The sequence below is a fragment of the Canis lupus genome, unplaced genomic scaffold (assembly GCF_011100685.1).
Source record: "Canis lupus familiaris isolate Mischka breed German Shepherd unplaced genomic scaffold, alternate assembly UU_Cfam_GSD_1.0 chrUn_S1282H1459, whole genome shotgun sequence".
NCBI classification, from domain to species: Eukaryota; Metazoa; Chordata; class Mammalia; order Carnivora; family Canidae; genus Canis; species Canis lupus.
Window position 1 is genome coordinate 109,304 of NW_023330106.1, and position 23,372 is coordinate 132,675.

General features: G+C 46.8%; 2 non-coding genes and 1 pseudogene across 2 annotated transcripts; all 3 read left to right on the forward strand.

Annotated features, from left to right (window-relative positions):
• Nucleotides 1–280: 280 nt before the first annotated feature.
• Nucleotides 281–3,371, forward strand: LOC119875871 (annotated as a pseudogene).
• A 3,764-nt stretch (nucleotides 3,372–7,135) lies between these two features.
• Nucleotides 7,136–7,230, forward strand: MIR8849 (microRNA mir-8849). Its single transcript, NR_128800.1, has one exon. It is a non-coding gene; the product is annotated as a microRNA mir-8849 (primary transcript).
• Nucleotides 7,231–16,492: 9,262 nt separating this feature from the next.
• On the forward strand, nucleotides 16,493–16,605 carry MIR8794-1 (microRNA mir-8794-1). The gene has a single exon (NR_128734.1). It is a non-coding gene; the product is annotated as a microRNA mir-8794-1 (primary transcript).
• The last annotated feature ends 6,767 nt before the right edge of the window (nucleotides 16,606–23,372 follow it).

Below are 23,372 nucleotides of genomic sequence, written 5' to 3' on the forward strand. Positions count from 1 at the left end.
CCAGAGTTAGGTGTGTCTTGCTTTGTCACCCTCACTGATACTTTCACTCATTTTCTCTGCTTTGCCTTTATTCCCTTTCGCTAATTTTTATATTTCCTAAATGAATGAGACCATATAATGTCTGTCCTTTTCCGATTGACTCTTTTCACTCAGCATAATAGCCAGGACAGCTGCACCCCAATGTTTCTAGCAGCAATGTCCACAATAGTCAAACTGTGGAAGGAGCCTCGATGTCCATCGAAAGATGATGGATCAGGAAGCTGTGGTGTGGCGGGCAGTCATGGCGGCTCACCTAAAGAAACGAGTGTGCGAGGAATTCACTAAGGTGGTCCAGCAACAACAGAAGGAAATTGCAACCAAGAAACTGCGATTGACAAAACCAAGTAAATCTCAGCACTCCACATAGATCGGTGTAAAGCTCCCTCCCCAGCGGATGCTTTGCAGTATCTACTCGAGTTTCCCAGAAAGCCTGTTGAAGCAGAAAGTGCTGAAGGAGTAGTCAGGATTCTCTTGGAACATTGTTACAAGGAGAATGATCCATCTGTGAGACTGAAAATTGCATCATTGTTGGGTTTATTATCAAAGCCTGCAGGGTTTTCACCAGAGTGCATTATGGATGATGCCATTAACATCCTGCAGAATGAAAAATGTCTCATCGACTCCTTGCTCAGCTGTTGGACACCTTGCTTGCAATTGGCACCAAACTCCCAGAGAATCAAGCTATCCACATGGGATTAGTTGATGTAGCCTGCAAGCACCTCACAGATACGTCTCCTGGTGTAAGAAATAAGTGCCTGCAATTACTTGGCAATCTTGGCTCTTTGGAGACAAGTGTCACAAAAGATGGAGAAGGCCTAGCTGTCAGAGATGTCCAGGAGATTATAGGGGATTACTTCAGTGACCAAGACCCACGTGTCAGAAGAGCGGCTATAAAAGCCATGTTGCAGCTTCATGAAAGAGGACTGAAATTACACCAAGCAATTTATAATCAGGCCTGTAAATTGTTGTCTGATGACTGTGAACAAGTGCGCAGTGCTGCAGTCCAACTTATCTGGGCTATCAGTCAGCTCTATCCTGAAAGCACTGTCCCCATTCCTTCTTCTATTGAAGAAATTCGCTTAGTTGATGATGCAGTTGGAGCAATTTGTCCCATGGTCAGTGATGGCTCCTGGGTGGTTCGAGTTCAGGCTGCAAAGCTATTGGGCTCGATGGAACAAGTCAGTTTTCACTTCTTGGAGCAGACGCTCGACAAGAAGCTCATGTCAGATCTCAGGAGAAAACTCACGACACGTGAACGTGCCGAGGAACTTTACAGGTCAGGAGAGTTTTCCAGTGGCAGAAAGTGGGGAGGTGATGCTCCCAAAGAAGAAATAGATACAGGAGCTGTGAACTTGATGGAGTCAGGAGCTTGTGGAGCCTTTGTTCCTGGATTGGAAGATGAGATGTATGAGGTCCGCATCGCTGCTGTGGAGGCTCTCTGCATGCTGGCCCAATCTGCACCTTCTTTTGCGGAGAAGTGCCGCCCTGATTTCCCGGTGGACATGTTTAATGATGAAATTGAGGAAGTACGTCTGCAGTCCATACACAGCATGAGAAAAATTTCTAAAAACATCACTCTCCGAGAGGATCAGCTTGGCAGTGTCCTGGCTGTGTTAGAGGATTCGTCCAGAGATATTCGAGAGGCTGGCTCTTCACGAACTTTTATGCTGTACTAATGTTTCGACTAAAGAAGGGATTCATCTCGCACTGGCGGAGCTGCTGAAAAATTTAACCAAGTCCCCTACTGATAGGGACTCTATATGGAAGTGCTTGAAGTTTCTGGGAAGTCGGCATCCAACCCTGGTGCTTCCCTTGGTGCCAGAGCTCCTGAGCACCCATCCATTTTTTGACCCAGCTGAACCAGACATGGATGACCCAGCTTACATTGCAGTTTTGGTTCTTATTTTTAATGCTGCTACAACATGTCCCACAATGCCAGCACTGTTCTCAGATCATACCTTCAGGCATTATGCCTACCTCCGAGACAGTCTGTCTTCTTCATCTTGTTCCTGCCTTAAGGTTACCAGGTAGAAAACTAGTGTCATCGGCCGTTTCTCCCAGTATTGCGCCCCATGAGGACCCGTCCCATCAGTTCCTGCAGCAGAGCCCTGAAAGGGTGTACAGTCTTCAGAGCACCGGGCCCCTCAGGGAACCCAGAAGCTGCTGGAGTTCACCATCCGGGATCTACAAAGACTTGGAGAACTTCAGTCTGAACTAGCAGGAGTTGCTGACTTCTCGGCTACCTATCTTCGGTGTCAGCTTCTTCTCATCAAGGCCTTGCAAGGAAAGCTGTGGAATGTAGCTGCCCCTTTATATTTGAAGCAGAGTGACTTGGCCTCCGCAGCAGCAAAACAGATCATGGAAGAGACCTACAAAATGGAGTTCATGTACAGTGGTGTGGAGAAGAAACAGGTGGTGATTATACATCCCATGAGGCTGCAGGCCAAAGCCTTGCAACTTACAGTAACAGCACGGACTACTCGAGGAGTTGACCCCTTATTTGGTATGTGTGAAAACTTTTTACAAGAAGTTGACTTTTTTCAGAGGTGTTTTATTGCTGATTTGCCCCCACCTACAGGACAGCTTTGTGGACAAACTTCTTGAACTTATGCCCCGACTCATGACATCCAAGCCTGTGGAAGTGGTCAAAATTCGAGAGACCATGCTGAGGCAGAGTACCTCCTTGCACCTCCCCCTTCCAGAGCAGATCCACACACTTTAGCCACCATCATAGAGCCAGCAGGCGAGTCAGACAACCCTTTGCGGTTTACATCTGGATTGGTTGTGGCCCTGGATGTCGATGCGACCCTGGAACATGTGCAGGACCCTGAGAGTGCTGAGAAGGTCCAGGTCTTCTATCCAGATGGCCAGGCTCAGATGATTCATCCTAAGCCGGCAGACTTGCGGAATCCTGGCCCACCCAGGGCGCCACCGGCTTATCACTCAGGTGTACCTCTCCCATACTGCCTGGACAGAACCATGCCCGGTGGAAGTGAGGCTGCTACCGGCCTACAACTCCAATTCCTGCATTCCAAAATCCCCCTGGATTGAAGGTGGCAAAGTGTCCCCCCAGGTGGAAACCAGCATGGAGGGCACCATCCCCTGCAGCAAGTCTGTGTACGTTTACATAATGCCCAAACCTGCAAGGTGCTGAGTCACAGCATTGTGTAGAGCTGAAGCTGAGAAAGACCTTCTTAGGTAGCAGAGTGAGCCCGAAGCCTAGAGCACTTCACCTGGAGCCGGCGTATGGGCATGAGCACCATCACCCTTATCGTCTCATCTGGTATCAAACACAAAATAAATTATTTTGCATTAAAAAATCAAAAACCTTCAAGTCCACACCTCTTCCTTCCCTGACTCCCCCCACCACCTTTGTAAAGTTGAGAAAACAACAACAACAACAACAACAACAACATCAACAAAAGAAGCTGTGGTCTTACAGCTTACAATGGAATATTACTCAGCCGTTAGAAACGACAAACGCCATGAAAGGAGAGTGACGTTTGGTTCTACTTGTTGGGTTCATGTTGTTGTACGTGTGTGTGCAGCCAACCAGCAGTGCTCGTTATGTACCAGATCATCTACTAAGAAGGGTCTTTTACTCAAAACCAGGAAAGAGGAGAGAGAAAGAACTAGTTTCGAGAGCTTTTTGATTGGGAAAAAGCATTGCAAAAATCACGATTTTCATTATACAGTAAGGGAGTAGCTTCCTTTCTGTGTTCATCCTCGTGAGGATTAACGATAGAGGGAGTCCTGTGAAATGAAGACCACTTTGTATTCCAATTTACTTCCTGGAATTTCTTAATTGTTTCCTTTTTTTTTGGTTTTTACTGACATTGAAAAACTGAAAAACTTCTGGCTCATAACTTTGTTGCATTTCTAGGTCCCTGCAGCAACAAAAGGAAATCGTCCTATTAGGACTAGAAGTCTAAGTGAGTCCTAAAGTATTGGAAGAAAATTCTAAAATATACATTGAGGTTCTACAAGGAAAAGATTGAGTTTATTTATTTATTTTTAATTTTTAATTTATTTATCATAGTCACAGTGAGAGAGAGAGAGAGAGAGAGAGACAAAGTCAGAGATACAGGCAGAGGGAGAAGCAGGCTCCATGCACCAGGAGCCCGGCGTGGATTCGATCCCGGGTCTCCAGGATCGCGCCCTGGGCCAAAGGCAGGCGCCACACCGCTGTGCCACCCAGGGATCCCCAAGATTGAGTTTAAACAAAAGAGCCTGAGCTAATTCTTCCAGAAGGTTTGTTACCTTGAATTCAGAGCCCTTTTCTGAGTATATTAGAAAAATAATTAGTCCCACAGTGTCAGTCGATTCATGTATTAATGAGATGAGAGCTAACATTAATGAAACTAACTCTAAAGTAGTTGACTGCCAAGCTGATTGTTAAATTGGTTATTATGGAAACAGGAGAACCAACTCACACACTTAGAAATGAGGTCCCAGACTGGAAGTACTGGTAAATGTAGCTGCTCATAATCTAAGTTAAGTAATTCCTTGACAATCTGAGTAGATCTATATCAACATGGCGGTCTTATATGTAATGTAGGGTGTTTAGTAGGAAATTATCGAATGGACTTCATGATTCCCTAGAGCTTATTTTTGAGAGGTGCTAGGGAATAAGGAGGCGAAAAAAATGAATGCTCAAAAAAGTCCTATTTCCATCTTACACATTTGGGGAAACTGTACGAATATGTCCAAAGAATCTTGGTCTTCAGTAGTTTTATATGCAGTAATAACTAACACCATAAAATAGCACTTATTTAGATAGAATTGATGGTAGACGTGGCAGTACTACATCCTTTTCTACAATGTCTGAGCGTTTGTAGTACTTCAGACCTTTCCATCAGGCGTCAACATTAAATATTGAATACCTCTAGAAAGTGTGAAAATAATTATGTCTTTGGAAGTAGTTAACATGAAGTTTTTCCATGTGTCCCATTGGACTTTTCTAGTGATGATCCTCCTAGGATGCTTTATCAGTAGGTGTCAGGATTTTATGGACTAAAAAACTGATATTTTCTTTTACAGTTGAAATCTGTAAATCATCTTTATACTTAATTTTCTATGTCCTCTCATAGCGAAAAGTAAGCAAAATATGCCAAGACAGAGAATGATGGTCCCCCCACCAAACCTTGAGCATAACCGTTAAGGAACAAGAACTGTCGGAGATCTATGTGTGTGTATCTGTAGGTACATCCATGCATACATGGCAAGATTTAACAGAAATCACAATCCCGACATCATCTGTGGTTTATGTCACAGCTCTTCTCTGTCGTCAGCCTCTGTTTTTCTCTTTGGGCTTTCGTTGAAAACTACTCGGCCTCATGTCTTTCGCTCTGAGACTTTAACTGTAATCCTTGAATTCTTAATTTCAGTTCAGAAACCCTAGTCTTAGAACTCATGAGTCTCCAGATTTCCATGACTGTCACCAAAAGTTGAAAATCCTATAGGTTTGCCCTTTTTTTTTTTTTTTTTTAAAACAAAAGACTTAAAAGCAAGAAAAGAAAAAAAAATGCTTCTTTCTGTCTTGACAAACATGAGGAAGAAACTGCAATCAGGAATACAGGTGGAAGCAACTCCTTCTGTAGCCTCCCCTTGTACTTTTAAAAGAGCTTTGTCATGTAGTTAATGATGGAGAAAGTTGACAACATGCATTGTATATGTCTGCTGTCCGCAGAGTGTATTGTGTGACCGTATTTTTTTCCCAGTCATTGAAAGGATTCTCCCAGTATGATACTCTTAATTTAAAAAGAGTGTTTTTTTTCTCCTTTAAAATAGTCATCATTTGGAACTGGAGGGTATGACGCTGAGTGAAGTAAGTCATTCGGAGAAGGACAAACATTGTAATGTATCATTCATTTGGGGCATATAAAAATAGTGAAAAGGAAGAAAGGGGAAAGGAGAAAAAATGAGTGGGAAATATCAGAAAGGGAGACAGAACGTGAGAGACTCCTCACTCTGGAATACGAACAAGGGGTGGAAGAAAAGGAGGTGGGGTGGGGGTGTGGGGTGACCGGGTGACGAGCATTGAGGGGGGCACTTGATGGGATGAGCGCTGGGTGTTATGCTATATGTTGGCAAACTGAACTCCAATAAAAAAAAATCATCATTATTTTCTGACATTTATAAAATGCAGTAAAAGATAAGGAAACCATCCTGAGAGGCAGGATGCCTCTCTCATTTGGCCATGTTTTTAACATGTTTTATTTATTTTCCTCCCTTATTATTTAAGGCTTTTTTGTATGTATGCACTGACTTTTTTTATCAGCTATATTTTTGAGGAATAAGCTCTTCAATTTACAGGTGCTGTATCTTTTATAGTCATAAGTTCATTGGTTTCTAGAAATACACATTTGCTTCCATGTATCCATTAGAGTGCAACAATACTGAACTCCTATGGGATTTTTCACTGATGAAAATTGTTTTTATCCTTTCCTTTTGTATTGAAGCAGGTCTGAAGGCCAGGAAGAAAGCTGACTGGTGATCTGAATTGCAAAATGTTGAGAACTGACCAGGGGGTTGTCATGGTGTCTGATGATTCTGTGTGTGTGTGTGTGTGTGTGTGTCTGTGTGCGCGTGCCTAATGACTCTTAAGTACAAAGGAAGTAGAGGGGGAGGTAGGAGGGTAGCAGGACTTAACCTAGGAGAAGCTGATAGATAGATGTCAGGATTTTCGAGGAAGAGGAGCTGGGCAGGAAGGGATTCTAAGGAAGGAGTGTGAGGAGGAGAACCCATCCAGGCTGCAAGAGAGGAGTGGGGCGGTCCGTGGATAGAGGAGGTGCCATCGGTTCCCATCCCCGCTACTGGGGAGGGGAAGCTGGCCCCCGAGTAGGAAGGCACAATGGAGTCGGCCGCCCCCGTGTCCAACAGGAAAGAGATGGGCTTCCCCGCTCCCTGGAGCAGGACCCTGGGCTTGGCCTGGGTTAGGGGGTGTCCGAGTCTGGGCCCCGTCAGTCATCGTCCAGTCCCAGTAGTTGAAAGGCTGGACTTCCCGGCTCACGGTTTCCTCCGTGTGGAGGCGCCGAGGATCCCCCGAGCCCCGGGCGGGCGGATTTCCAGGGGCCCATCGTTGGACATTGAGGGCATTGCCGCGTTGGCTCCTTGGGATTGGGACATCGACGGGCCCATTGTCCCTCGGTGCCGCATCTGAAGCAGGCCCCAGGCGGGGTTCGGTCGGTTCCCCCTTTCTGCGGGCTCGCGGAGCCCGCCGGCCGCAGGGCTGCCACCGAGGCTTGGGTCTGGAGTTGGACCTTCTGCTGGAGCCTGGCCTGCCTCTGAAGTTCAGCCACTTCCTCTCGGGTGTTAAGGACTTTAAATGCCATTTTCACCAGGTCGGGCATGGGAGTTTGAGGACCCTTCCCGGTCTTCTTTAGTTTTCTGCAGATATCGGAGGAGGACTGATACACCACTGCCGTGGTAATCCACTCTAGCGCATCTGTAAGGACCAGTAGGGGGGATCAAGGTGAGACTGTGGAACAGTCTGCGTGGGAAAAACATGACTCATGATGCTGAGAGTGGCATGCACACGAAGATTTTCTTACCCTTTAAGTTTCGTGGCAGAAGTCTCTCTTTTTATTCAAGTCTGACTCATAAAACACAAACCAGTACGTAAATTTCTCATGAGAAACTTTCCATGAAATGGTATAAGGAAAGAGGTCTTACAGGTGTTTCTTCCGCAAGTTCTGAAGTTCTGCGTTTTCAAGTGTGACCTTTGGTGGTTGATTTTTCTTCTCTTTTCCTTATGAGGAGAACATTTTTAAAGGAGAGTGCATGATTCAGAGCTGTTCCTTAAGAGCGACAAAATGAAAAGAAGGACACCATTTCCTGTAGCTTCACTCTGAGGGACACAACCCCTCTGTCTCTGGCTTGTGCCGCTTCCACGGCGCACTCCTGCAAGGATGGGAGCTTGTTGTCTTGTCGCTGGTCTGGGGTGGGATTAGAGATGACCCACGGGTGAAGGTGACAGCGGGAAAGCTCTCATAAGCCCTGGTTTTAATCTGGTTCTGAGTTCAACTGTGGAGTCGTGCCGAAACCCAGGTTTTGTTCTCAGCTTTGTTCTAGGCGTTCACTAGCTCATGACAGAGTTCAGGAACTGGGTGAGTAGTAAGGAAGCCGTCTCTGTTGGAAGAAAAGCATCTTTATGATCTCCTATCTATGGGCTCATTTTCTAACTTACGAAGCATGTCAGGGAGTCTTGTGGGCTCTCAGCCTTAATTCCGTTTTCACGTAAGAAGGAGTTTTGCTCTGAACTCCCAGAAGAATGACAGGACGTTTGGAATTTCTGTTTAGATTTACATAGTGTTGCTGCTTTAAAAGCAATTTTTAGTCCTTTACTCAGACTAATGGTTTTCTAACATATGCAAATGAATTAAAATCTAGGAATGCAGTTGACATCCAATCATAATGATCATTTGTTAGTTAATTCTGTCTATAACACTTGGATCCCTAGGAATTTAGCTGTGGTTTTATGAGTTTCCCCGTATGATTGCCTGCAAATGTTTATGTTGACTAAAATTGTAAGTGGTTTAAACTGTTCAAACAAATTACTTAGCAATTAAACCTGTGTTCAAAGTGCACAGTCCCTTCAGGGTAGTAGACTAGCACAGGACCTTGCTAGAAGAAGTTTTTCTTCTTTAAAAATAAAGCCCTTTGTTTTTTCTTTCTCATTTCATGTCAGAATCTCTTCAAAAAATAAGACATTTACTTTGGAAAGAACTTTTCAGATAAATGATTGTTAAAAATGCAATCAGTGTATAGAAGTGCAAAAAGTAAACGGAATTGCAGATCTCGTCACTCGGAGACAGCTCCTGTTAGCTCTTGCTGATGTCTCTCACTGGTCACGTGTTCTCGTGCAGATTTAGAAATGTACATATAGGATTTTGTATAAATGAGAATCTGTTGATCGTGATGTTTTGCAGCATGCTCTGTCTCCTCCGTATATCATAGACATCATTGCATATATTTTATAGATAACAGATTTACATTATAATTTAATGACCTCACAATCTGTTGTTTATCTGCATCATGATAGTGCGATTTCACGCTACTTTAATTTATGATATTTCTAAGTGTTTACTGTGGAAACAATGCTATGTGTCAATCTTTCCTAAGTGATTATTTTCCTTGTTTAAGCTTGAGAGCTGGTGCTAAAGGCATCCCTCTCTAGTTCCCTCTGACCCGTCTTCCCCTTCATGTTTCCACCAAACGTGGTAGTTGCTTTCCTGTGTATACGCGAGGAATGGAGAAGATTGTCATTTTTATATTAAAGTGAACCCATATTTTATGTAGCCAGTTACAAAAATGTGAGATTTCAAAGAAATGTCTAATTTTCTTTGCATCAGCTCAGTTCTAAAGTTCTGTAACTCGTTCCCCCTTTCCTTTCATTAACAATCCTTTGACAGGAAACATTGAGAAATATTCTGAGTGTTTGAAATATCAAGTAGTGATTATCCAGTGGGGAAAAGGGAGTAATACTTAATATACTCCGATTTCATCTTTTTATGTCTGCTGGTTTTGATGTAAACACATGGTGTCATACTCTTGATGTTTTAGGAGAGCTTTAACAATTAAGTTTATAGTAAATTGTCATATCAGAATTAGTGATAAATACAGTAGCCTCATGTTCTGACCTAGGGTTAGCGGTCAGCCAGCTGCTGGTAGAAGTTTTTACTTTGCAATGCATAGGCATCCTAAAGTATCTCATGGTATCATGACATCTATAATTCAGGCATGAAAAATCAGGAATGGAGGTGAGAATCCATTTTTTTGGATTGGCCAATTGAAACCCAATATAATGTAAATGTATTATTTAAAAACATTTAAAAATAAAAATAAAGGGCAGAGTTTAAGCAATGGATCAGTCTTAACCAGAAAAATGTAGGAGCTTCTTCTGAAAAAAGAAAGTTCAGTATTTCGACTTTGGTCATATGTATACGTTCTAAGAACCAGGGAAGCTGTGTTGTGTTACCTTGGGCCTGTGTGTGTCAGTCAGCGGTAAATGACCGAGATCGTGTGGTTTTCATCAATATTAACACTTACTGGGGCACCGTTTCTAAAAGGTCAGGAATGACGGAGCGGAACATTTTCCCTAGAATGCTTTATAAGACGCCTTGAAAACATGAAGCAATTTAACCCACTTGATAGATAGTCCGTGGCTGCTGAGGTAAGGCTGCATGTCCAGAGCGCAGGGCATTGGCAGGAATAAGGAGCAGCGGGGCCGCAGTGTGTGCTAGCCCCTTTCGGGGTTGGGGGGCCGGGGCTGGGGCCGGGGGGCCGGGGGGCCGGGGCCGGCTGAGGATGCGGCTCGGCCTGCGTCGCACACCTTCCATCGTGGTCCTCCTTTCTCTTTTGTGGAGAACACTTCTTTGCACACTCGAGTTATTCATCAATCTTCACACGTGTAGACTGGTCTAGCGATTTTCTGGTAGGAGCTTGTTTTCATATTTAGGCCCTCGGTTTTTATTGAGTCACCATCAGCAGTGATTCGAAAAAATCCTCTCCGTATTTGCAGGGTTGGAGATTTGTTTGAAATCTGACCATCCAAGAAGTCATTCTCTGCATGCCGTGTGACAAATGTGTAGCGTTACCAGCAAAGATCATATTAATTCCTTAAATTAACACGTGACTCGAGATGTCTCAGATTAATCAGCACATGACTCGTGGTTATTCGTACCCTTGTGGGAGTTTTTTTGCCACCAAATGCAAATACCAGGCTAAAAATACTGCTTTGTTTATACATGGAGCGACTATTCATCGCAATAGTCCTGCCGGGGCACCTCTGGATCCAGCTGCCGTTGTTTCCGTGACCCAAGGTGCGCTGACCGTAGCAATTTACATTATGTGCGCAAATTAAAAGTTACCTTGCAACAGCAGTTTACTTTAAAAAATGACCTCGTTTTCCCCCATGTTAAAGTTCTGTTATGTTATAAGAGTTGCATTTTTGTATGATGCAAGGATCTTTTCGTAGGACATAGTCACCTGCCATGATGAGGTTAGGTTTCTTTTTTCTTTTCATTTGGGCTTAGGTCGGAATCTCCATAAGGAAAATTATCTTATCTTTCATCATCTTGTGCTATATCGGAATATATATATATATGCTATTTGATTGCATGTTTTCAATTTAATTACATTTTTTTTTACCAGATTTAAGTCTAAAATAATTCAACTTGTCATATATTGCTGAAAATCTTTCTTCTTTCTGCTCCTAAATTCTCCACTTGAACTGTCACAGTGGTCTGATTTATCCTGTCCTGTTTATAGTTGTAGTGATAGAGAGAAATATCTACTTAACATTTTCAATGCAAATTGGTTTAGTTGCAGACTGCAACATGAGCATACTGTTAAATCTAGCATTATCCGAGTTTTTGATACCATTAGTATCTTTTGTTTTCCTCACAACTTTTTATGTCTGCGATGAGGGAAGGAAAATAGAAAACTTCGAATCATTAACATTTTATGATCCTCTAGGATAGAGACCTGACTTTGGCTGTTCAATCAAAATTTTGCTGTTCGGGTTTGAACAGTGTTAACTGGGAAACGGCCACCCCATTAAAGAGTGTTCCCCCCAGTATTGGTAGAGACAAAGTAAAGTCAGATACACGCTGTATCTGTCATTTTTGTTACAACTTACTATTGTTCTTCAGTTTCTGATTGTTCATTATTTTAAGGCAGATGTGAGCCTTGTGCAAGTACATTGAAGTGTCGTGCTCTTTTGGTGAGAAAATCTTTTGTATTTATCAGAGAGCACATGGATACATACGGTATATAAGATTTTTCTGTTTCTGACGCACTTTTTTTTCTTCCCCTAGAGATGTAGAGCTTTGGGGATCATGAACAGTTTTCATCCTGGCTTGTAATGATCTGTTTGTCCATAGATAGGAAAATGTTATGAAATAATACTAAATATTCCTAAGTAAGATTATACCTTGTAGAGATCAAAGCCCAACATGCATGCACCCAACATGCATGCAGTTAGATTTTTGTCATCTTCCGGAGCAGTGAGTATGCGTGGTGTACGGTGGCCATAAGCACATGTATTCCGTGTCGGCTGTCTCTTACCTCGGTCTACTTATGTTTTCAGTAGCATGGCTAATGTTCATTATAAAATCTTGATCTTATCCGTGAAAGTCTGTAGTAAATGTAAACTTTCAAGTGTTTGACAGCGGCACGATCCGCCAGGCTGGGAAGCTCATTTGACTAATAGGTCGTTGGCCTACTCTTAATTCAGCCTTTTGTCCATCCAGCTGCGTGACCTTGTGTGCATTCCTTTAAATCTCTGTCTCTCGTCTGTGCACGCGTGGGATTCCGGGGGAGCTGGAGCTGGGGTCGCAGCCCCGAGTTCCCTGTGTTCCACAGCAGCTGTACTTGCTTGAACAAACCTCCTTGACTCTCCGAGCCTGGTTTCGTGCTCTGAACCCTTGATGTGATCCGATGCCAGACTGTCGTGAGGATCAATTGAGGCAATAAATGGAAAGCCCTGTGAGGGGCTTGTGGCGAGGAAAGCTCTGTGTAGGCTTATTAATCTCTAGTACCTGACTTTGAACAACACCATTACTTCCTGATGAAGTACTTCATCAGTACTTCCTAATGGCCGACCTGATGCAGCGTCAGCCAAGTTATTTAACCTCTTAAGCTCCATTCATTCAACTACAAATATGGAGAATTACTCTTTCTTCCAGAATTGTCATAAGGAGTGAACTACATGAGCTTAAGTAGGTAACATGTCACAGCAGTGACGTCAGGTCTTCCTATCCTGTCACTGGGTATCACCTCTGCCTCGTGCATTTTCATCTAGTGAAAGCTTCCTGAGGCCCAGCCTCATTTTAAGTTCTGGGGGAGAGTGATGAGCAAGACAAGGACTCTGTATTTCTGGAGCTGACTTCCTTGTGGGGTCTCAGGAAATAGAGGAGTGAGCCAATCAGTAATTTCAGAAAGCAGTAGGTAGTGTGGAGGAATGATGTTGGGTGACAGGCAAGGAAGTGACGAGGGGTAGGGGGAGTCATGGCAGAGGTTAGCGGTTGCAGATAGATCTGTTGCAGAAGGCAGCCCCAGAGCGTTTTGTAAAGACTTTTCTTTGAGATAGTCGTAGACTCCCATGCAGTTGTAAGAAATGACACAAAATATTACCATGCAGAGTACCATAATACACACATAACCAAACTAAAAGTCCGAGCATTCTTTGTGAGGCATTTAGAGTCGAATCTTGAATGATGAGAGGGATTATGTCAAAGAGCATTCCAGGTGGAGGGAATAGAGAGGTGCCGATTCTGAAGTGGGAAGACGTTGGGGCGTCATCTTCACTGAGCAGGGCCACTGTGGCTGTGACCCTTGCATGAGGGAACGAGGGCTTTATGAAAGGTTGAGCATCCAAGCCACTGTGTCCTGCAGGGCCTTGACGGTGGTGGTGCGAGACTTGTGTTCTTTGTGCAAGCAATCACACTGGTTGTGCTTCAGCAGAGTGCTCAAGATCTCCCTCCATAGTTTGTCAAAACTGTCACCCCCTCCCCATTTTTAAATTGGACCTCAAACTTTTTCATCTCAAGTATCAACAGTACAGGATGGAGTTTCTAGTGTATGGGAAAAGTTGACCTTATAAAAGTATTTTATATCTCAGTATTGAATATGTATCCAATAGGACGTTACTACCATGATAGTTTGATGCTCACTATATCCCTTTGAACTTTACCTGACTGAGCTCTCCCTTTTCACTGTCAGAACAATTATATTTGCTTTTCTTCTTGAACTCCTGTCTCTTTCATTTCCTCCATAGATTTTATTTTATGGTTTTTATAATGGGAAGATGTTTTAATAAGTATCCTGTCATTTGTCTGTGTGTATGTGTGTACATATAGAGACCCGTATACATACACATGGACGTAAGGTTTCTAAAGTTTTAGTGTCTTTGGCTACTATTCTAAGTGTGAAAATCGGTCAGAAAGAATTGTTATCATAAATAGTACTGATGCACAATTGATATAAACGGCAAAATTAATAGTATGATTGGTAATTTTTAAACATGAAATATAATGCCATTGGGATGCCTCTCTTAGCAAGGTGGAGAGAGAGTTTATAAAATTTCAGTTCATGTACCCATGAATGAATACTATGACCAGGGTGATGTAAAGTCTGGTGGAAATTAATAGTAAACATAAGTGATATGCTGTGGGGCTTCGAAATGAAGTTTGAATGATTATTAGGTATGTTGTTTGTATATTATATATGTTTATAGTATGTCATTACAGTAGGATGAATTACACTGTTTTCGAAGTCCATGTAATGTTAACAAGGGCATGCTAGGAATGAATAAGCAGGAAGGTGCTTACCTTCCTGATGAGGGGGTAGATATATGTGCTTAGTAAAAATTTATAGTACCCGATATTCTTTGTGTAAAAACTTGATACTGTTCCTCTAAGTTTGCATAAATGTTTACGTAATGATATATCTTATGTTATATAATGTTAAATATGTGTATATATATATTTATACTGATATATATATATATATATCAGTTCTGAGAAATGATTCTTTGACTTAAAATTGGTCTACTGGAAATTCATGTAGCATCTTTCACCTCTTCCTCCTTGAAATGTCACAGAAAATACGTAACTGAGACAGACCGAGGCATGTGTGAGTGGGCGGGCTCTGGCTCCTGACTCAGCACTGTGACTTTGTAGATAGTGTGTGTGAATTATTTCCCGGGATTCTTTTCTTCTTTTCTTTTTTTTTTTTTTAAAGCCAAACCTGAGGTAATTCCATGCTTAGAGACAGTATAGGTCTTTGCCGTGAGCTTTCTGCCTTGGTGAGTTGAGTTTCCGCTGTCTGCAGCCTTTCTTTCCTGTTGTCTTTGTGCGTGGCTCCCAGTCAGCTTGACGCCCTTCCCTGATGATCCTTCGGGATTGAGGAGGCAGGATCTCTCAGCAGGAACCGCCACCACTCTCACCATCCCATCGTCACTGTCCCTGAATTTAGGACAGATGAATTTAGGCCAGGTGGCGTGTGTCTGCTGTCATGCTCCTCTTTTTATGGAAATGAACGCAAAGAAGGAAAGACTGGATGTTCTGTCCCAGGCTCAGTGACGCCTTGACTTTAGAAAGGCTTTGCGGTTAACAGGGGATTCTGTGGTGTTCCAGTGCCTTTTACCACTCACTCTGGAGCACAGTACAGGAGGAGCAAGGAGGAGGCCTTCGTTCTGGTAAGTGACAGAAAAGCGGCGGTGGGGTAGGATGTGATGAGGGCGAAATGGCATCGGGTGCTACCTCAGGAGCTTTCGTCAGCTTTCGGGGACAGGAAGGACTAGCTGAGCCAGGGATCAGGAATCGACAGCTGTAAACCATCTGGACCTAACTGCTGTCTTTCAAAATTCTTCACGTGCCCTAGGAGTGTGTGGAGGTCATGGTCTGAGTCGGAAGGTGGTGGCAGATGGACATGTAAGCGCACACGTGTTTTCATTCTGCCTCTTGAATGTGGGAGTTGGTGTCTTTCTGCAGTTTGGGATCCTTGGCTGTTCTCTCTCTGGACGTTGCTTCTGTCTCTGTCCCTCTTTTCCTGGGACCTCAAGTAAAGTATCATGGGCCTTTTGCTGTGGACCGTGTGTCTTCTGTTCTTTTCATTGCTTCTTCTGCCTACTCTCCAGTTTTGGTATTGTCTGTGTGCTCTGTCTCAGAACCCACGAATCTTGTCCTTTCCTATGCCATCCGAGTTTTCTGTTAAGCCATCAATGAATGTTTGATGAAAGATAGTTTATTTTATCAATCTAGAATATCCATGTGATTTCTTCATATGCATTACACTCTCCTCATTCAGTTCTCCATCTGTTGCATCCACTTCTGTCCATCTTGTTACCTGTTTTTCTTACCAAGATGATCTTACTTACTTCACAGTCTTTGATTATTTTTATTCTGAATTATTGGTTGCATTTTCCTTCCCGTGTACGTTTCTGGCAACTCTTTGGATGTGTGCCTAACACGGTGAATGAAAGAACATCGAGGGCCAGATGGTTTATTTGGTTGGTCGATAGTCCCTTCTTCTCTTTGGTGCATCGAGCTGGCCTTCGGTGCCCCTGTAATTTGTCCCTGTTTTTCCCCTGTGGACAGTCTGTGTTTTGACTGAGACCCACTAGTCAGAAGCAGGCTCTTTGTCCTCAGCACTGGAAGGCCTCACAAGCACTACGCTAGTCCTTTCAGGGATTTGGAGCGTCATACTTAGTCTTCTGCCCCATGCAGCTCAGTCATCTGGCAGCTCCCACGTGGGTGGGTCTGTGTTTGTGGGAGACCCGTTCTCACTAGCAGAGGCCTATCCCGTAGGTACTGCGAGGCCACGGTAAGCTTCGCTCGGTCCCGTCCCCTTCACCTCCCACCTTGCCAAAGCACAGGTCCTGTGGGAACGTCAGCCTTGCATCTGGGCCTCCTTGAGTTTCCAGTGTGTCACTGTATGGTGGTGGTGTCCTCTTATCCCAGTGGAGCTGATGTCCTGAGCTGGAATCGGCAAGTGGCCTGGGGACAAAATGGTGCCCCATCATCAGCCTCCCCAGTGAAGGGCTCTCTGTCCTCTGCACGGATCCTTTACCTAGCTCTGGTCATCTGACAGCTTCCTGACTATCGCCAGGAGCACGTCTGTGCGTAACCAGCCTTTTCTGGTTGTTGGGATGGAGGCTTCAGCTTGCACCATGTATGTATGTATGTATCTTCTCAGGAAGCGGAAGTCCCTGATTTAATAAAAAGCTTAGAAATTGTGATGTGTTAATACCTTAAAGATGGTGGTGAGCAAGTTCTTGGTAACTGATGATGCACATAGCGAGTGCCCCATTACTGCTTTTTAAATTGGATGCAGAGTTCTTTGTTCACTGTACACAAGAATGTGTGATTTTTTTCATTCTTTTTTTTAGATTGTATTCAAATTCAAGTTAGTTAACATATAGTGTAGTATGAGATTCAGGGGTAGAATGGAGTGATTGATCGGTTGCATATAACACGTAGTGCTCATCACTTCACATGCCCTCCTTAATGCCCATCCCCCAGCTACCCCATCCACCACCCACCTACCTCTCCGGTGACTCTCACTCTATTTCCTACGATTAAGAGTCCCTTATAGTTTGCCTCCCGCTCTGTTTTTATCTCATTGTAGTTTTCCTTCTCTTCCCCATGCCCCTCAGTTTCGTTTCTTAAATTCCACATATGAGTGACCCAGAGGGCTGACACACCCAGCCAGAGAAGCAGGGCGCCCGGGGCGCAGGGCAGCCCTGAGCCAGCAGGTATCCCCGGGACTTCACAGCAGCTGCTGTGGGAAGCTGAGGTGGGGGGCGCGTGGAGGCAGGAGTCGGGGCCGAGTCCTGGCACCTTCCCCACCAGAGGCCGTCTCCCTACATGCAACAGCGGGCTGCCCCCAAACCCTACACGCAACATGTTCGCCAGATGCCCAACCGCCTGGGGGTTGAAATGGCAGGGGTCCGGAGCACCCTGGGTGATGGAGGACCCCAGAGCTGTGTGGGGCCCCGCCTGGCCCCTCTCCCACAGCCCTGTGGCTGCTTCTGCAGCAGAGCTCCTCTTCACTGGGGACCCGCCGGCCTGGGGTCTCCTGTCCCAGGCCCCCCAGACCACTGGACAGCTGACAGATGGCCCCCGGGGCTCCTACGCCTTTGAGCTCGAGCACGAGCTCCTGCTTGGCAGCCCCTCCGTAGCACCTGCCAACCCAGACCCTCTTCGGGCCAGGCACATGGTGGAGGGCTCCTAGTCCCCTGCTACGGGCTGCCAGGAGACCCCACCCAGGCCATGCGATGGCCTCAACCTGGGCAGCTTCGCAACCACCTGCCCTGCAGGAGAGCCTGTCCCAGACCGCCAGCCTCCCCACCGCTATACCCACACCAGGACCCGTCCTCGGGGAGAAGCGCCTGGGCTTTTGGGGATCGGTTGGCAAAAGACGCCAGGGGCCTACCCCCCGACCTACAGAGCGTCTGCCGGTACCAGGCCTTGCCACACGGATAGCAGAGGCAGGGAGGCCCCACTGGAACAACATGCGGGGGCGATCCAACTCCAGCCTCAGAGTCATGCCTTCCTCTGTTGTCCTCACACCATGTTTGCATCGAAACATCCCCGAGTGCATCCAGCTCTGGCTAAGCAGCGTGGGAAGCAGCATGATGGAGAAGGCGGGAGGCCCGGCCTGGTTTCGTCCTCCATGCTAGCCAGACGGGAGACCACCCAGCTGGGACAGCCCCGCCAGGCTGGTGTGCCTGCCGGCCTGGCGGGGTGACACTGACTCACCACGTGCCCCCCCAGCTTGGGCTCCAGTGTCCATGGGCCTGGTCCCCTCAGGGCAAGGGGAACACACAAGGCCATACCCAGGTCCGGGCTCAGCTGCAGAGGGCAGGCCAGGGCAGCTGTCAGGCTGCACACAAGCCGACCTCTGGAGGCCATCCAGCCCTCCAGAATCACATCCAGGAAAGGAACTAGGCAGGGGGAAGAGGAGGTGTGCGGGGGGTGGGGGTGATGGGGTGACGGGCACTGATGGGGGCACTTGATGGGGTGAGTACTGGGTTTTATTCTATATGTTAGCAATTTGAACACCAATAAAAAGTCAATTTACAAAGGAAAAAAAAAGGAACTGACACATGTTTCCTAACTGATGGGAATGCTAAATCCCAGTTAGATATTAGCAAAAATTAAAGATATAACATTTTTCCATTGATGTTCCAAAAAAAAAAAAAAGGAATCACACCCAGGGAGAGCACCAGGGGCTTGAGCAGACGGCTGAGCGGGGAGCAGAGCCTGAAATGACGGTGTTACCCCCCACACCCACCGAGCTGGGACAGGTGCTAGCGGGAGGCCCACGGGAGTGCCAGCCTGCCTGTGGGGCAGACCCAGTGGCTGTGGGTCTGTCCTCAGGTGGGCAGTCCTGGGCTCACTCCTCTCCACACCGCAACTGCCGCCTCCCGGACACTTCCTTTCTACGTAGAACATAGAGACTGTTCTCCCTTCCACACGTTTTGGGGCAAAATATGGAAGATGGGGCCTCTCCTCCCTGGCAGATAATTTCTGGTCCTGGGCACTTGTGCGCTAATGCCACCACGCATCCTCCATTCACTCGAGAAGCGTCGCCAGATCTTGCCCAGAAGCACGGTCCCCGGGACTAGGGTGCGGCCGACGTGCTGTGCCCGGGAGGGTGCAGGCAGATGGGTGAGCCCAGCACCACAGGGCGTGACTCGCTCCACGGGGTGTCGGCATGGGGGGTGTCCTCTGGCTGAAGCTTCGGGATCCTGTGCTCACTTCAGCTTTTCAGAACCTGCTGGAGACCCATGTCAGCTCTGCAACGAAAATCCTTTTTTCTTGAAAGCTCATCAGATTTCTGAAAACCACAGGTTAGAGCAGACACAGTTCAGAAGACACTGAGGAACCCCTACGGTGGCATCTGCTTTGTCCGTGAGCCAGGGACCTCGTGGCTGGAGTTCCGGAAACGCACACACGCAGAGAAGAGTCTCGGAAGCAAGTGACACACACGGACGCCGAAGTGCTTAAATACAGATTTATTGCAAACCGACACTGGAGAGGGGGCTTCGCGGGCGGGCACCCTGGTCTCCGCGGACCTCGGCTGACGGAGCTCAGTGGCCAATCTGCGGCGGCCGGTCTGGAGAGACAAAACACGCAGGCTGCACCGGCTCCAGGGCCCAGGCCGGCAGCAATGGGCAGAGGACACCCACGAGGACGGCCCGCCATCGGCCGCATGGCCCCGTGCCCCAGCCCGCCACTCTGACGCTGGTGAGCCGCTGCCACGGCAGGCGGGGTAGGCCAAAACGCAACACTGAAAACGACGTCAGATAGAGAAGACGACAGACCATGGAGTGTATGGCTCCCCAGTCTCCCGAGTAGCTGGGGTACGGTGCACGTCCCACGTCGTCACACCAGAGACCCCGACGAGACCATCGAGGCCGGTTCTCATGTACGTGCGTGCCATAAGAACCCTGGGACATGGGACAGGTGTGCAAATCCTGGGGACCCTGAGGATGGGCCTCAGCAGCTCCAGCAACAGGCTCCGGCCGAACTATGGGGGCAGAGCTCTGCGCCCCCTTGGCGACGCTCCTCCCAGCCATCTGGTGTCTGCACCTCCTTTGAAGGCACGAGAGCCACCCGATGCTTCCCAGGGGCTGCTTCGGACATACTCAGGAATCCCCACCCGTTTCTGGCCACCGGGAGCCACAAACCTGCCCCCACACGACTGACGAGTCAGCTCCCGCCTACTCAAGCTGTTTGAAGGGGGCCGTTTCTGGAGGAACCATCGCCTAGAAAGGAGTCCTCCGCAGCCCCCAGGACAGCCCCGCAGGGAAGGTCCCAGGAAACCTGCCAGCTGACAGCCCCACAGAGCAGCGGGCACGCGGCCTGCGGGCCTGGGGTAGCTCAGGCCCCACGGGCAGAGCAGAGGCAGGAGCAAAGACCGCGGCTGTGTCCTCCGAGGGCACCCGGTGGGCTCCCCGAAAGGACCAGGCCCCACAGAGGATGTGGGAGGACAGTTCCTGCTGCGTCTGTGGCCTACTCGGGAAGGTGTCCCCACATCTGGCAGCGCCGACCAAGAGCCCCAGTCTGGTCTCCCCGACGAGGCTGAGCAGCCGGCGGACGCACACACACCAAGAGAGCGCAAGCATGAGTGTGCAAGAGAGATGAAGGCGAGGGCCCCCCGCGACCCCCTTGGCAGCAGCCGGCCCATTACCCGCTCCCCGGGCCCAGCACCAGGAAAGGAAGCAGAGCCCACGCAGCAGCAGCAGGAGGAGAGCGGGTGGCCAGCGTTTCGCTCGCCCCACGCTGCTCCCGACAGGGTGGCGACGCAGGGCCGGGCGCCGCGGGTTCACACTTCTTTTTAAAACGATTTTTTTTATTGGAGTTCGGTTTGCCGTCATGTAGCATAACACCCAGTGCTCATCCCACCAAGTGCCCCCCTCAGTTCCAATCACCCAGTCACCCCAACCCCCCACCCACTTCCCCTTCCACTACCCCTTGTTCTTTACCCAGAGTCACGTGTCTCTCATGTTTTGTCACCCTCACCGATATTTTCACTCATTTTCCCTCCTTACCCTTTATTCCCTGTCACTAATTTTTATATTCCCCAAAAGAATGAGACCATATAATGTTTGGCCTTCTCACATTGACTTATTTCACTCAACATAATACCCTCTAGGTCCCTCCACGTCGAAGCAAATAGGGGGTATTTGTCATTTCTCTTGGCTGAGGAATACTCCATTACATAGGTAGAACACATCTTTATGCATTCGTCTGTCGATGGGCACCGAGGCTCCTTCCACAGTGTGGCTATTGTGGACATTGCCGCTAGAAACATCGGGGTGCAGGGGTCCCGGCGTTTCACTGCATCCGTATCTTTGGGGTAAATCCCCAGCAGTGGGATTGCTGGCTCTCCCCGCAGCTCTATTTTGAACTCTTTGAGGACGCTCCACACAGTTTTCCAGAGTGGCTGCCCCAGTTCACATTCCCACCAACAGTGCAGGAGGGTCCCCCTTTCTCCACATCGTCTCCAACATTTGTTGTTTCCTGTCTTCTTAACGTTCACCATTGTCACTGGTGTGAGGTGCTATCTCATTGTGGTTTTGCGTTTTGTTTCCCTGATGGCCAGTGATGCGGAGCATTGTCTCATGTGCTTGGTGGCCACGTCTGTGTCTTCCTCTGTGGCATTTCTGTTCATGTCTTTTGCCCATTTCATGATTGGATTGTTGGTTTCTTTGCTGTAGAGTTGAATGAGTTCTCTAGAGATCTTGGACACTGGCCCTTTATCTGACAGGTCATTTACAAATATGTTCTCCCATTCTGTGGGTTGTCTTTTAGTTTTGTTGAGCGTTTCTTTTGCTGTCTGGAAGCTCCTCATCTTGATGAAGTCCCAGTGATTCATTTTTGCTTTTGTTTCTCTGGCCTTCATGGATGTATCTTGCAAGAAGTTACTGTGGCCTAGTTCAAGAAGGGTGTTGCCTGTGTTCTCTAGGATTTTGATGGCTTCTTGTCTCACATTTAGATCTTTCATCCATTTTGAGTTTCTCTTTGTGTACGGTGGTGTGAGAGAATGGTCCAGTTTCATTCCTCTGCGTGTGGCTGTCCAACGTGCCCAGCAGCCTTTAGTGAAGAGACTGTCTTTGTTCCAGTGGATGGTGTTTCTTGCTTTCTCGAATATTAGTTGACCATAGAGTTGAGGGTCCACTTCTGGATTCTCTGTTCTGTTCCGTTGATCTGTGTGTCTGTTTTTGTGCCAGTACCACACTGTCTTGATGAGCACAGCTTTGTCGCACAGCTTGACATCCAGCATTGTGATGCTCCGGCTCTGGTTTTCTTTTTTCATATTCCCCTGCTACTTGGGGTCTTTTCTGATTCCACACTAATCTTCAGATGATTTGTTCCAACTCTCTGAAGAAAGTCCATGGTATTTCGATAGGGATTGCCTTCCATGTGTAAATTGCCCTGGGTCACGTGGACGTTTTCCCAATATATGAATTCTTCCAATCCAGGAGCACAGAATAGTTTTCCATCTCTCTGTGTCTTCCTCAGTTTCTTTCAGACATGTTCTGTAGTTTTTCGGGTAGGGATCCTTTACCGCTCTGGTTAGGTGTATTCCTAGGTATCTCATGCTTTTGGGTGCAATTGTCAATGGGACCGACTGCTTCATTTCTCTTTCTTCAGTCTCATTGTTAGTGTATCGAAATGCCACTGATTTCTGGGCATTGATTAGGTATCCTGCCACGCCGCCGAATTTCCCGTATGAGTTCTAGCAATCTTGGGGTGGAGTCTTTTGGTTTTCTAGGTACAGTATCATGTCATCGGCGAAGAGGGAGAGTTTGATCTCTTCTTTGCCAATTTGAATGCCTTTTATTTCTTTTTGCTGCCTGATTGCTGAAGCTAGGACTTGTAGTATGTTGAGTAGCCGTGGTGGGAGTGTACGTCCCTGTCGTGTTCCTGATCTTAGGGGAGAGGCTCCCAGTGTTTCCCCATCGGGAATGATATTTGCTATGGTCTTTTCATAGATGGCTTTGAAGATGCTGAGGAATGTTCCGTCTATCACTACAGTCTTAAGAGTTTTGATCAGGAATGGATGCTGTATTTTGTCAAATGCTTTCTCTGCATCTATTGAGAGGATCATCTGGTTCTTGTTTTTTCTCTTGTTGATGTGATCCATCCCGTTGACTGCTTTACGAGTGTTGAACAAGCCTTGCATCCCGGGAATCCATCCCACTTGGTCATGGCGAGTAATCTTCTTTATGTACTGTTGGGTCCTGTTGGCTCATATCTTGTTGAGAATGTTTGCATCCGTGTTCATCGGGGATATGGGACTATAATTTTCTCCTT